General features: G+C 40.6%; 1 protein-coding gene across 1 annotated transcript in view; it reads right to left on the bottom strand.

The window, feature by feature from the left end:
- Nucleotides 1–13,269, bottom strand: part of LOC140410569 (visinin-like protein 1) — a 217,246-nt gene extending 203,977 nt beyond the window's left edge. Inside the window, exon 1 of the mRNA XM_072498828.1 lies at nucleotides 13,003–13,269. The gene's annotated coding sequence lies outside the window, so the exon portion shown is untranslated. The remainder of the gene's footprint in view (nucleotides 1–13,002) is intronic.
- Nucleotides 13,270–14,536: the final 1,267 nt, after the last annotated feature.

Raw genomic sequence — 14,536 nt, 5'->3', positions numbered from 1 at the left:
TTACCAGTAATCACTAAGAACAAACTTTAAAAAATAATGGGAAATGAGATTGGCCAAAACAAGATTGGCCAATCAAGAGGTTAGGGCTGAAAAGAGTTGGACTACACCTGAAACACTTGGTAGAAAAGTGATAATGTTGGAGTACAATTCAAAATCGGAGTATAGTAACGGCAGTATCAGAAGCTAGGCTACGAATGATGTGTAATGATGTTGAAATCAGGATCTGCAAAGCTTCCAAGAGTAAAAACATACAAAAAGGAACAGGCTGCATCATTTAAATTGAGCAACAATGATTTAAAGCCACACTCCACAACGTATATAGGATGTACAGATTTCTGGAAGAGCTATTCCAAACATCTTCAGAAACACACACAGAGGAAGCAAAGAATATGGAGAAAACCTCATTGTCATTTTTATATAATAGCCCCAACAGACATTAAATGCAGCTTTGCCAATTTTGACTACGGTCTGGATTCTCCGCCCCGCGACACCATCAACGGGGATCGCAATCGGGCAGATAATCGGGTGTCCGGCCGAAGAAAACGCTCGCAGCAGGGTGCCGAACCAACTGCTATGCTCCGGCCCCCTGCTGGTGGCAAGATCGGGGTTCGCAACCACAGGAGGATACTGACAGGTGAAACTGGGTCCTAATGACCCTTTTGCATCTATTCAGCAGCCCTGACACCAGAGTCTTCAGGCCCTTGCAATTCTCAAGTCCTCTGGGCCAGGATACACATGGGTGAGGATCAGTACTGGCATTTACCAACGTTTCCCTGACATGGCGGACCTCGTCATGGGTCAAGGGGATATCCCCTTGAAGGGCGTTGCTACCAAAGCCCCCCCCCCCCCCCCCCGATATAATGCATGACCCGACCACCCTTGTTGTTTACAAACATCAACCACTTCAATAATAAGAGATTTTGAAGTAGGGAGCTGGAAACTGAAAGCACTTAACCCTCTTTGAAGTAGTTGATGTTTGTAAACATTGTGGATACAGCACTTGGAGTTACTCATCCATGAATGAAGTAAGGCTAACAGCTGTGTTTGTGGAAGCTCTCAATCACAGACCACGGAGAGAAATGAATGAATGGCTTGTAGCTAAAGGATCTGACGAGTTTAAACACAGGCCATTGCTTTTCCCTTTCCATGAATGGACACATGGTGCTTGCTCTGTCTCAGCCAGCAGGCCTATGCCCTGATGAGTGTTACAACAGTAGTTTTTTCACTTCCCCTCTCTGGACTGCTCTCTAGCTTCCAGACACTTTTCTGGGGGATCTGTGGGGCGTTCCTTTCATTAGGAAGTTTCTGCGGGGAGGGGGGCCCTTTAGTTAGGAAGTCTCTGGGACGATACCTTTAGTTAGGGCATCTCTGTCAGCGGGTCACCCCATACTTGGTGAAGAGGGGGGACCCAGAAAATCCAGGGGTGGGGGGCTGAATCTGTACATGGGGGTGGGGGGGTGGGGGGTGGACTTGGCCAGCTGTGGCACATCACTACTGGGCCGTCCGCTAAAAATGGCGGCCTGATAGTGGTATTCCCTCGGGAATCCCTCTTATCCCTCGCCATGCATAATTTTGTGAGGAATACTGAATTGCTGCAAATCAGTTCCAATTCACGTCCGGCGGGAGAACATACGGAGAATCCCGGCCCACATCTTGAAAACAAAATGGACATTTCTATTACAGAGCCACAAAGCTAGCCCAGGTGACCTAAAGCGACATTGGCCAACAATGAAAACAATGTTTGAGCCCAGAATTGGAGGAGTACGGAGATCTCAGAGGGTTGTAGGGATGGAGGAAGATTCAAACACAGGGAGGGAGTAAAGTCATAGAGGGATCTGAAAACAAGGATGAGAATTTTAAGCATTACCAGACTGGAAATAGATGAATAAGCACAGTGGTGATGTTGAACAGAGACTCGGTGCAGGTCAGAATTCAGGCAGCAGAGCTTTGAATAAGCTCAGGATTACTGATGGTGCAAGGCGAGGCTGGTTAGAAGAGCACTGAGACTGTTGGTTCTGGAGGTAACAAAAGCATTTATGAGCATTCCAGCAACAGATAAGTTACGGCAGGGGTATGGATGGGTTATGTTTTGGAGGTGGTTATAGGCAGCCTTTGTGATGGAAATATGGGATTGGATGCCCAGCTCAGAATGAAATATAGTGACAAGATCACAAATAGGCTGGTTCAACCTGAGACAGGGAGGGAAATGGTGCAAGGGCATGAAGAACCACTGCAGAAAACTCTCTAATTATGGTTCGATAAGTCAAGGTTGAAGCAGATAAGGGTAACTCCATTCAACTAGACAATGGAGAGGTGCTGTTCGAGGAAGATGGAGAAGGCATGGAGAGGAAACAAGAGAGAATATTGAGAGTTTGGGGCTGGGATGGGGAAGCCTTTGTGGATGTTTGGCATGGTGGGGAGGGGGGCAATGGATATAGCAGAAGCAGCTAAGTAGCTAAAAGTAGGATTTTTCAGATGTTGGATACATCACACCCAACAGCCACTCCATTACCATTTTATACTTTATGGAAAGTTAATAGGCTGGAGTGGGCCGCGGAGGAAGTCCTGTCTTACAGAGCTTCCAGCTAACCTGATTGGCAGGAAACTCTCAAGTCCCAGCAGCACCACAGAGAACAATGGCCACTGCTGGGATTACACTGAGTCTCACAGAACAAAGTTTGGGAAGCCCAAGACATTCATGGTTCTCTCCGCAGGGTTAGGATAGGAAGGTACAGAATGAGGTGGGATTGTGACGAGGGGGCTGAGGATTTGGTTGCAAAGAATGGGGCAGGAAGTGACATTTAGGGGAAAGGGGGACAGACCATGTGGGGGGCACCAATTGGAAAAGGGGACCTGTGAGGGCGGTGCCCCCCTTTCTGTATATGGCTTGAGCAGGCTGATTTGTCAGGCAGCCACCCATTCCTGACCTCTTCCCATTGGACCTAAAATTTGCAGTTGGGTCAGATGTGGCCCTTTAGTTGTCATTGACAGGCCACTTTGCCTCAATTGGAGTGATGGTGGAAGACCACCCTAAGCCTCAACCATCACCTCTCGCATCAAATTGAGGCCCGGTAGGGGGAGAGCGGTGGTAAGGATACCCAAAGAGCTTTACGGGCCTTTCTCCACACTTGCAGACTTGCCAGCAGGGATCTATAATATTCTGCCTATAATCTTGGTTTTAATGACAAAGAATTACATGAGCTCCTCCCACTTTTGTTAAAGGAGAGGGAAGAGGGTACTGAGGAAAAAAGATTGCTGATTGTTGAGAAAACAAGTCAGGGTTAACTATTAATTCCTGGATAATGCTGAATGTCATGAGTAGTTTTGGAAGAGGACACCAGGGGAATTAATGCTTGATGTAGTCCTGCTAGATTTACAATGTGAATGAGCAAACCTGCATGTATTGTGGATGCAAAAGTTATCCCAATTCTTCTAAAAGCCACCCACCAGTTGTTTTCCTTCAAATAATGTAGGCATTGTGGACTGCCGAACAATGGTCACATCACAGCTGCAGTGACAAGATCATATCTGCAATTATAAACAGAAAAGGCCTGTACTCAAAAGGTTGGGGATTGATTTAAAGAGCACTATCAAATTGGTCGCAAGCCCAATGCTTTGCACTGAAGTAAACACCATCATCCAGTGAAGTCAATATATTCTTTCCAGCTGATACTTCCCTTCCAAAATAAAAAGGTATGGAAGTGTTCTTCCTGAAAATGAAATGAAATGAAAATCGCTTATTGTCACAAGTAGGCTTCAAATGAAGTTACTGTGAAAAGCCCCTAGTCACCACATTCCGGTGCCTGTTCGGGGAGCCTGGTACAGGAATTGAACCATGCTGCTGGCCTGCCTTGGTCTATTTTAAAAGCCAGCGATTTAGCCCAGTGTGCTAAACCAGCCCCATTGAAAACATTGCATCTCCACTTGTTTGATGTATGTGTGTGTGTGCCACTGCGGACTGTCTAATGGTAGATGTCTCCTTTCTGGCCTGGCAGATCTAGTAATATAATTTGGATATTGCTTACACGTCATTGTGTAGCAGGTGGTACAATCTGTGGTAACATGCCTTGTGAAGCCAAGGGCCAATCTTCTTTGACAAATCCAGTTCTGTGTGAAGCGGTCTAAATCCAGTTTCTGTAGCAGCAATTGGTGTGACTAATCTGCAGGATCTTTGGTGTCCTTCCTTGTACCTGCATTTGTTCATTCCTCAAATTCTTCCTCTGCATCCCCATTTAGATTCTTGAGATTTTGTGTGATACATTTCGAAAGGTAACTTAATTATGAGGTCATTCACCAGCAACAAAGTTATACCTTTTGTGCCTTTTTGTTCCTCAAAAAAAGAGCACCCTTAAAATTGATTGTCTGCAGTTGGACATCCAATTTTCCATTTGTGCTTATCCCCAGGAGGTCTTTGAGCCTTCGAAAATTGGGCCTCTCATTGAATATAATTGTTTTATTGATGGGAGAATATCATGGGTGTGGGAGAATTTCATAGATTTCACACTTAAAACTACAATTTACTGAAACTCAAAGATTTCAACTTATGCTGGATATAATTTAAGAAAACAACTAAGTTATCACATTGCCAACAAAATTACTTGCTTTTCTTATCTTAATTAAATTTCTGACCTTGGGAACATTAAAGTTAAAAAAAAATGCTATCATTTGCCAAATAGTCACTGTTTAAAATCCCGCAACATTGGATGACTGTGACGAACCTTCACTTTCACAGATGTTGGTTCTTTAATATAAAATACTTGATTTATTCCTTCATCTTGCAATATATTAACAATATCATTGCTGTCATTGTACTGATTATGCTTTGAAATTAAAATCTGCATTTGAGCAGTACAACTTGGCAGAAGAAAATTTAAACTACCCTATCTGCATTACTCTGTACTTCAGTAAAGGAAAACTGTTTCATCTGTATCCAGTCACATAAATGCCTGTTTTTCCTCATGTTACTTCATGAATCCAAACAGATTACAAGTTGAAACAAGGAACTGAGCAAATATTTAACCGATTTATTTCTTTAAACATAAAATTCACATTTTTAACAAGGAAAAAATACTAAATTTCATATTAATGTGTCATTACCAGACCATTGACATGATGGCACATTATCAGTTTAGTTGTACACATTTGCAGTAATTTAACATAGCCCAGGCCAAAAATGTATGTGTGTTGACAGCAATACAAATAGACCGTGATTATCCCACCCAATCCAGTGTGTTTTGAGTTGAATCACTTCTTCTATAGCCAGGGACCAAACATTTTTTATGAAATCTGCAAGAAGTGATCTTGTAAAGGTTTTCAGGATGAAGGTCGAATTTATAGATATTTTCTGCCTGAGGCATAATCCATACATCAAGCATTCTGCTGGCATATATATTTCACACATGCCTAAATCATTTAGCTGCAATGGGGTTTGGATTCTATGCATTGGCAAAAATTGCAAAAAAAGGCTAAAAGAAAAAGAAAAAAGGTCCAACCTGCCAAATGACTGAACAAGAATGCAAATGAAGCTTGGAACAAAACCTCACAATCATTACTTGCGGTAGAATACGTAACGATCAAGTAAAACTCATTCACTGAATATACCGCCCATCAGATAAATCCTCACAACGTGTCAGATGCTTGCGAGAGTGTATGTAGCCAAAGTGTCAAATTATTCAGCACTTGTGCTCCTTATCCTGTATCTACCCTTTTTGTGTTGTAATCTTTGATGCCACAAAGGATATATTCAGCCTTAATGTCATCTCAGATCTATTTGCCACTAGGCGTATGAGAGCCAGCTGAAATCAGACTACTGCTACTCTTCACTACTCATGGAACTTTTAATGTTATTAAAGATAATAAATGTTATTGTTTTTATCAATATTTAAAAATGCTAATTCAGTAGTCCATATTATTGGTCTTTCAAGGGCAGAAAAATGGAGTGAGGCCGAAGATCAACCACGATGGTATTGAATGGCGGAGCCGGCTCAAGGGGCCATATATTCTGCTCCTGCTTCTATTTCTAGTGGTCTTTAAATTGTTCTGTGCATCGCTGGAATACAAAATTAGTCTACAGTGAGTGAACCAAACAACAAACAATGCAATCTGGATTTAATTTCACAATGGTGATCTTGCTCTAATTCTGGAAAATACAAATACAATTAATTGCCTAATGTGCAATACAGCAGCCGGATTTGATCCAATAAAAATACAAACTTATCGTTCTGCCATAAATGCACTGAAACCATTTTTTGCTATCTTTTGCATTACTGGTAACTGTTGCATTCTTTTCTCTTCCAGTTTATTGAATAATTAATCACAATGCATGCTATAAAACAGTAAACTTGCTGTTAATCTGGATATTGTTACAATAGGAAAGGGATTGGTCTATGTCATGTTGAAATTTTTTTAATGTTTTCTTTTTCATGGTAAACTGTGGCAATAATTCTACGATAGTTTCAGTTGTGCAATTACAGCTGGGCAGCAATATCTTCTTTTATTTCCACTGATGTCAAGAGCAGTGTCAGAATTTGAACACCAAGAGCAGATCGACAAAGAAAAGAACTGTATAATTCTTAGTCTCTAAGTGCAAAATTCTTAAAATAGAAAGCAACTGTTTACTACTGTTACCAAAAGGTCAAATTGGATTGTTTTCCTGTTTGAAAGTTCATTTTAATGTCAATTGTATCTAAAATAAACACTGTTCTTTGTCTGCTACCTACATTTGGCACATTCCCCTTTTAGAAGAGAATTAATTGTGTATTTTACAGTTGAGCTGATAGTATGAAAGGTTTTTATTCCGAAAATCAGCATGGTACAAAATAAAAAACAGCAGCCACAGTATGTGTTTTATGGTTATAAATTGAAATTCCTTTTGGCAATATATGTTCCTCCTCCTCTGCTAAAACAGTGTGCAACTTTTCAGAGAATTTGCTCAGTTCTTGTTTCAGATTGTTTACTAACCAATGGCTGATTACTGTCCTTGAACTTGACATATTTAAATTGGATGACCAGTCTCATTGATTAAAATACCGAATTACCAGTCCTGCGGTTTCTTCATTCAATGAGAACCTTTGAACCATGTCACCAATTTCCTGATAATTTAAAAGGTTTGCTTTTCTGTTGTGTGTGTGTTAAAATCCACAAATAGTTACACAGGGAATTTTAAATCCTTTCTCTCTTAAATGTAGGTTTTAAACATAAAATTTTGCGACCATATGTATGACAATTCATAATCAAGTCTTCGGGAAGCTAATTTCAACAATCTAATTATTGATATTTACATTAGATTTTGTACAAAACAGTTGCATTAATTCTTTTGACAAAGAACATTCCAAACTTTTTGCTTACAAGTAAAACAGTAGATTATTTGAATCTGTCTCCTGAGAAGAAGTGGGGTTGTTCTACAGTAAAGGTAAGGTCCACATTTCTTTACAAAAGAAATGACAAAGCCGCTCTATCTCCATAGCCATGGCGCTCTGTACATTACCTTGGCTTTGGCCTTGGATTAGAGCTACAAGACTCAAGTCTAATGGTATTGTCTACACCTATGCTTTTAAATTGGGAATCATTGGATAGAAATGTCTATTTTCCCATTCCCTAGCCCAGGAACTTCATGGCTATTTTCCCACTCCGTAGCCAAATATACAATCTCTAATGAATTCAGGACAGACTGGAGAATAAACCTCCTACTTTCCAAGTCCTTATGGCTCATCTACAAACTATACACAATCACTGAAAAGCTGAGAAAGTACTTATTGTGTTCGTTACCTATCACTGATGTCCCTCTCAGCCTTGATATAAAGGCCAAAGTTAAATAAGCAACTGAGGGTATGTGTTTTAGTAGGCCAAATCCAAAGACTGAAATCATTACATAGGAGATCATGTAATCCCAAGGGTAACAGTCTGAAAACTTCAGTTAATACTTGCTTTGTTTTATAATTTGACAATATTAGCTCTTTAATTAAGAAGTATTTAAAATATTTTTGCAGCTGTTTTGCAACTACAATATGCAAGGGACAAATGTTCTACCTGTGTGCTATTTGTAAGGAATTCATAGCATATATTTTTTAAAGTAGGTTTACAATTTTTTTTACACCTACAGAAAAGAAGTAATGTTCCTCCTATTTCATTATTAATCAACATTATATTCCTGGCCCCGCATGTTAATTTCCATAAAAAGTATACAAGAAGCGAAGAATGCTAGTAGAAAAAGTGTAAACTGTTAATGACGCTTGCTTGCTGCTTGAAGTATGGGTTAGGAAAATAGTGGAAATATTGCTTGTTAAGTGCTTAAGTATGATTACCTTGTCAAAGATTGATCATGAGAAAATCTGGCAAAGGAGTTTTGATGATGCTGCTTTTGCATGAGATTTTATGTTCAGGCAAAGTCTGCCTTTTCAGGTTCAAATATCCCACAACACCATTAAAAGAGTAAGGGTGTTCTCCTAATAAAAATAGGAAGTGCTGAAAAAAATCCAGCAGGTCTGTGCAGAGTGAAACAGTACGCTTCGAGTCTAACATCACTCTTCTTCGGAATCAAAGGCATCATATTGGACTCAAAACATTAACTCTGTTTTTCTCTCTACAGTTGCTGCCAGACCTGCTGAGTTTTCCCAGCACTTCTTGTATTTATTTCAGATTTCCAGAATCTGCAGTATTTTGCTTTAATATAAGGGTGTCCCTGGCTCCCGGAGTTCTGGCCAACATTTATCCTTAACCAACACTTGAATGACCAATATTTTGTTACTGTTCATGGGATCCTGTGTATAAATTGCTGTCATGTTTCCTACAACAAAATATTTCAAAAGTTCTTCATTGACTGTAAATTACATCAGATGCCATTAAAGGTGCCATATAAATGCAATGTTTTTCTCACCTGGGTTAAAAGCATAAGAAACACAGGAGTTCAAAATACAGTCTAATGAGCTTGTCTGCCAGTTAATAAGATCCTTCGACCTCAACCCCACTTTCCTGCCCAATCGCCATATCTTGAGATGCCATTAAAGTTGAAAAAACTGTCAATTTCAACCTTGAATAGAGCAACAACTGATCAACCACTGCTCTCTGGTAAGGAATTCAAAAGATTCCTAACCCATTGAGTGAAACTATTTGCCCATGTCTCAGTCTTAAATGGCAATCAATCCCTTTTTCCTTAGACCATGTCCCCAGTTCTCCACTTTCTAACCAAGGGAAACCTGTTGACATCTACCCTGACAAGACCGATCAGGATCTTGCATGTTTCAATGGAATCACCTCTCATTCTTCAGAATTCCAGAGGGCATACCCGTTCTACACAATCTCTTTTCATCGGTCTATCCTCTCCATCCTGAATTCCATCTTGTCAATCTGTGTTGCACTCCCCCCAAGGCAAGGTTTATTGAGAAAAATAACCAGGATAAAACCTTTAGGCAAGAATAGCTCATTAGCCAATAATCAGCAGTGTCTTAGTCATCCTGAAATCTGGCAATTTGGCTCCTGAACAACAAGTACGACAACACTTCAAAAAGGTAACATAACATCTTGGAGATATTAAAAGTGCTATGTTAACGTTAACAAAATTACAAGCCAGAAGGAATTTTGACAACCTTGCAAGTTAGCTCCTGAAGTGGAACGTAACTCAAGATTAGGGAAAGGCCGGTAAATAAGAGATTAGTAATAACAGTTGTGAGCACCACTGCTCTTGTGCAGTTAGTTGAGGGATGGGGGTTCCAAATAAACGTGCAGAATTACTTTACATGAAGAAGATACATAAAATTATTTTAAAACTCTAATTATCATCGGACTACATCAGCAGTGCAACAGAAATATTGATGCCACATCACCCTGCGTACGAGCTTATTGTTTTCGGAGACGAGTAACAATCACTTCAATGATCAGTGGCGCCCTCTGGTTAAAACCTGGCGATAATACAAACTTTCGCTTCACGTTTCTGCGTCTCTCTCTCTCTATAGATATATATTGTTATGGATACTCTGGAAATACTCGTCACTCCTGCAATAATAATAAAGGAACCAAACAATGACCGCGTCAACTGCTGTCTGCTGAAATGCAGCTCATTCCCAGCAGGAACTATGTTGTTATAGTTGAATATGTAACGTCAATGATTCGGCAATGGAGAGGCAGATATTTAAAAATGGCATTGCGAAAGTGCAGTAACATTGAGCATAGCCAAACATTTAAACACAATCGATCTTATAGCGATCTTATAATAAGCAAGGAACCGGTTTATCGCACAAACGTAGACACATGTTAAAGATGTGACTTTAACATACAAGTTATTAAAAAGAATAACAGCTCCTCCGCTACAAAACCTCAGTACAGATCGAGTGTTTCTGCTTGTTACAGTTTAGAATGACTAGAATTGCGAATAGCTGGGTGATCAATGCACGATTGCTAATCATTTTGGACTGATAATCAGCATGGCTATTGCTAATCTAATATTGTACCGCCATCTCGGAGTGATTAAAAAGCCGCTGGCATTGTTCTATTTAATCAGTTTGAGAAAAAAATCCAAATATTATCTTCACCACGAAATGCATCATCTCATAACATAGCATTATAACAAAAATGAATTGGTGTTTTTTTTTACTGACAGCAGAATGAAATGCCATCGCTATAAGTGGTGACATTCCTTTCCAACACAGATTACATCGGATTCTCTGGAGCCTGTGTGTGAACCTTATTTACATCAGATGCCATTTCCAGCTCCACTGCAAAGCCCGCAGCGTGGGTATTCCAACTGGAAAGTTTCAAGAAATCACTGATCAACTGCAAACTAGTTATCCGAAAACCTTATAAGCAATTGATTTAATTTGACCGAATGTCCTATGTGAAGAGGAAAGCTAGAGGGAGAGAGAGAGGCAGATAGCAGAGTTTAGCATCTTCTCTAAACCTTCAAAATCTATCTGTGATGCGCCCCTAATTCTCTCGTATTGCATTTCTCTCCATTGCGGAAACCATCTACCCATGACGCGCAGTGCTGTCGATTCTAAATTTCACGGTGAACGCTTTCAATACCTCACTTCGAAAATTCCTTGGGTGTTTGATGCAGCAAGTCAAATGTCCAGTGGCCATACAGTGCAAACATCATTACCGCTCCAAATGTACTATTGCATTTGGCATCTTTATTACTATATCCAAATCAATAAAGATCTTTGGAAAGAGCACTTAATTCGTTTAGCCAATGAAGAGAGTTGCGCATAAACACAAACGGTACAGCAACTGACAATGATGTCTGGCAATTGGTATTCTCCGACCAGCCAGTCCCACTCTTTAATTATTCTGTTTGACACTGGGTTGCAATTTCAGAGAGGCACTGATACCTGGATGTTGCATGCGGAGAGGTGGATTGATTCGCCCATTGATTTGAATGCAACAATGTTGCCATTGAGTTTTAAGGATATCATTAGATTGTATTTCACACCAAATTCAGAGAAAATAATAATCCTGGCATTGTTGTAGGAGTTGCACTTTAATATAAAATCATGGGAATTCTGGGTGAGTTCGCAGGAATCAATCTGTTCACAGATCAATGCACAAACACAACATTCCGTGTCTTTCAGGATGCTCGTCAGTGGTCATATTTTCGGACGTATTCCGCGATCGTAACTGGACACTAATGGATCACCTGAAAAAACTTCACGTTTTGTGAGACAGCAAATCTCGCCAGTCATAACATGCATTGCTTGAATAACTGTTAAAATGTAGAATTGGGAAGGCTGCTGAGAGTTTAGCATAAGCATCGGACTACCAGTTACGTGACAGTCTTCCTCAAATTTACTCCCGGAACTTTGCCCTTGCAAAAACCAAACCCACCTCAATATTAATGGTGAAGTTGTTGTGCATAGAATGTTCTAAGCGGCACATGTCTTTATTCCACCCCAATAGCTCTCTGATGCTTTAGCGTGTTATCACCCAAAACCTTGTTATGGGGCTTGAACCATTCATGTTTTAAAGATAGCCCTGTTTGTTTTAATCTCCCATTAACCATGGTCATATTCTACATCAGAAATAATAATGACTTTTTGTCATTATTATTTGATCCAAAACATGAACATGCATCAAATCGAAATCTAAGCATTACTCATCATCATCATCCTCGCCTGTATAAAAAGCATTCCCTTGACTGTTTTGACTGAGAAGCAATACATCTTTGTTTTCTTTATTTAAAAAGGCGAAATAGATCTATTTGTCTTTTTTAGAAATGCAGCAAACCTACTGGAGGTGGTGGGGTGATACTATTGGAAAGCGCTTTGAATCTCGAGCCACGAGATCCATTTGAGGTGTTGCTTTTAGATTATCACTTCCACCTTTGTTTGCACAAACCTTTGCTTTGCTATTTCGCTATGAGAGGAAAAAACTATTTGCTCTTTCTGACCATCACGATGCTTTATCGTCTGGTGCATTGCTAAGCTTCTTCTCCCCCGGAGTGTTTCTAATTGTTTTATCCAGGGTTTAGCAATCTAAAAATAATGATGCTTATTTGATGTGGAGTTCTTGCTCATGCTTGTTATTTTTATTGCAGCCACGTAACTGCGAATCACAACCTACGGCTGAATAACATAGAACATGACATGCATCTTGCACCGATTAATTGCTTTCCGGCTGTTCGTTCCTCGCTGATAACCAAGATGCACCTTCTTAACCAGAAAGGGCAACAGACATGCATATGCCATCCAACTTGTTTTTTTCCCCCATGCTGATATTTCCATACCGCAGAGTTAATTCATTCACTCCAACAAGCCAGTATCGTACTCGATTTTAAAGTGAAAGTGAGAACCTCAGATGATTCCTGTTTCAATCGACATTTCAGCCAGCGCAAATGTCATTTTACATTACACAGGCATGCCCGATTTACTGATGGTAGCTTTAGGCAACATTGCACAATTTAGGGAGAAGCTATGAGATTTTCCAAAACGGGAACTTAAAACAAGCAATCTCAATCGGCATGCGCATGGTGCAATATCCCCCCCCCCCCCCCCCCCCCATGCATCATCCACTTACCTCTGTAGGTGAAGCTGTGGTTTAAAAAAAAATCTGCAATTAGTTTTCTTCGCTAGATCCGTAATCAGTTGCGTCCGACCATTCGAGTTAAAAGCAATTTGAGAGCGGGTAGATCACAAGTGTTTGATGCAGGTCCAGGCGATCTGTATGTATGTATGTGCAACAAGGCTCGCGTCAGCTCTATGTTATGGGGTGCTTGCTAAGGCAGGAAGGAGTATTCGCGTCAGTCCCCGTGCATCATGCACTCCAATATATTCGCTTTCTTTTACAAGTAGTAACGTGGTTAGTTGATGTCATATGGTCTGAGTCTGCGCCGCGACCAGCAGCAGTCCGCCTCCTGTGCAGGATCTGCTGCTGCTGCTGGAGATGGTCAGTTTCAGTCCTGCTGCCGGCCTTGACACCTACGTTCAGTGCCAGATTGCAAGGACACAGAAAACATGTCCAGATTGTAGACATTGAAAATGTTTTTTTAAGGGCATTCCAAAATCCAAACGTCGAGAAACTGATTTTTAACCACCCGCACCGCCCCCCGCTTTAAGCTACTAGGGAAGAGGTCACTCTCTCACATACTAAAATTACTAATATTTTTGTTTTTCTTTCAATATATATATAATTTATAGATCCAAATCGTTGTAGGGTACTCGGCTCTCTTATGCAATGGGAAAGTGTTAATTCAAAGTCAACCACTCTGTTGGCATGTTGCATAATAATACAACATTCTGATCACGTCTCCCCTGCTGCTCTCTGTGCCTGTACTATAAGGGAGATACTTTTGTTATTAGACTGAAAAATGTCACACTGAGATTCTCCCACATTAAATTTCTGGTTTAGAGAAAAATATATATCCTCAATGCAAGTCCGCGTGGTGTCGCAGAATTAATGCAAGACGATAGTAGAATTGAGGTATTTAATTTCCAACATCAAAATAATTTAACTTTCAAATCGCTCTTTAGAAGATTGAGCATCTGCAACATTGAACACATCACGTTTGCAGCAATATTCACAAATACCGCGAAAGAGATGTCCTTTCTCTTTCTCTTGGTGCTGACACATCGGATGCTAATCTGTACCTTTCGATTTGTACATCGTGTTTCCAAATCGGCATTGGGCACCAAGTGATATTTGATGTAGTCTTAAACACTTGAAATACATTTTGCAGTCACGCATTGCAATTAAAAATGATTAGTTGTGTTTTCGTTCCAGATCCATCATAGAATTTACAGTGCAGAAGGAGGCCATTCGGCCCATCGAGTCTGCACCGGCCCTTACAAAGAGCACCCTACTGAAACCCAGGTATCTACCCTAGCCCGTAACCCCCACTTAACATTTTTTGGACACTAAGGGCAATTTAGCATGGCCAATCCACCTAACCCGCACATCTTTGGACTGTGGGAGGAAACCGGGGCACCCGGAGGAAACCCACGCAGGCACGGGGAGAACGTGCAGACTTCGCACAGACAGTGACCCAAGCCGGGAATCGAACCTGGGACCCTGGAGCTGTGATGCAACTGTGCTAACCACTGTGCTACCATGC

This window comes from Scyliorhinus torazame, chromosome 4 (genome assembly GCF_047496885.1).
Source record: "Scyliorhinus torazame isolate Kashiwa2021f chromosome 4, sScyTor2.1, whole genome shotgun sequence".
Lineage (NCBI taxonomy): Eukaryota > Metazoa > Chordata > Chondrichthyes > Carcharhiniformes > Scyliorhinidae > Scyliorhinus > Scyliorhinus torazame.
Note: the sequence above shows the minus strand (reverse complement) of the source record. Positions and strands in the feature narration are given on the sequence as shown.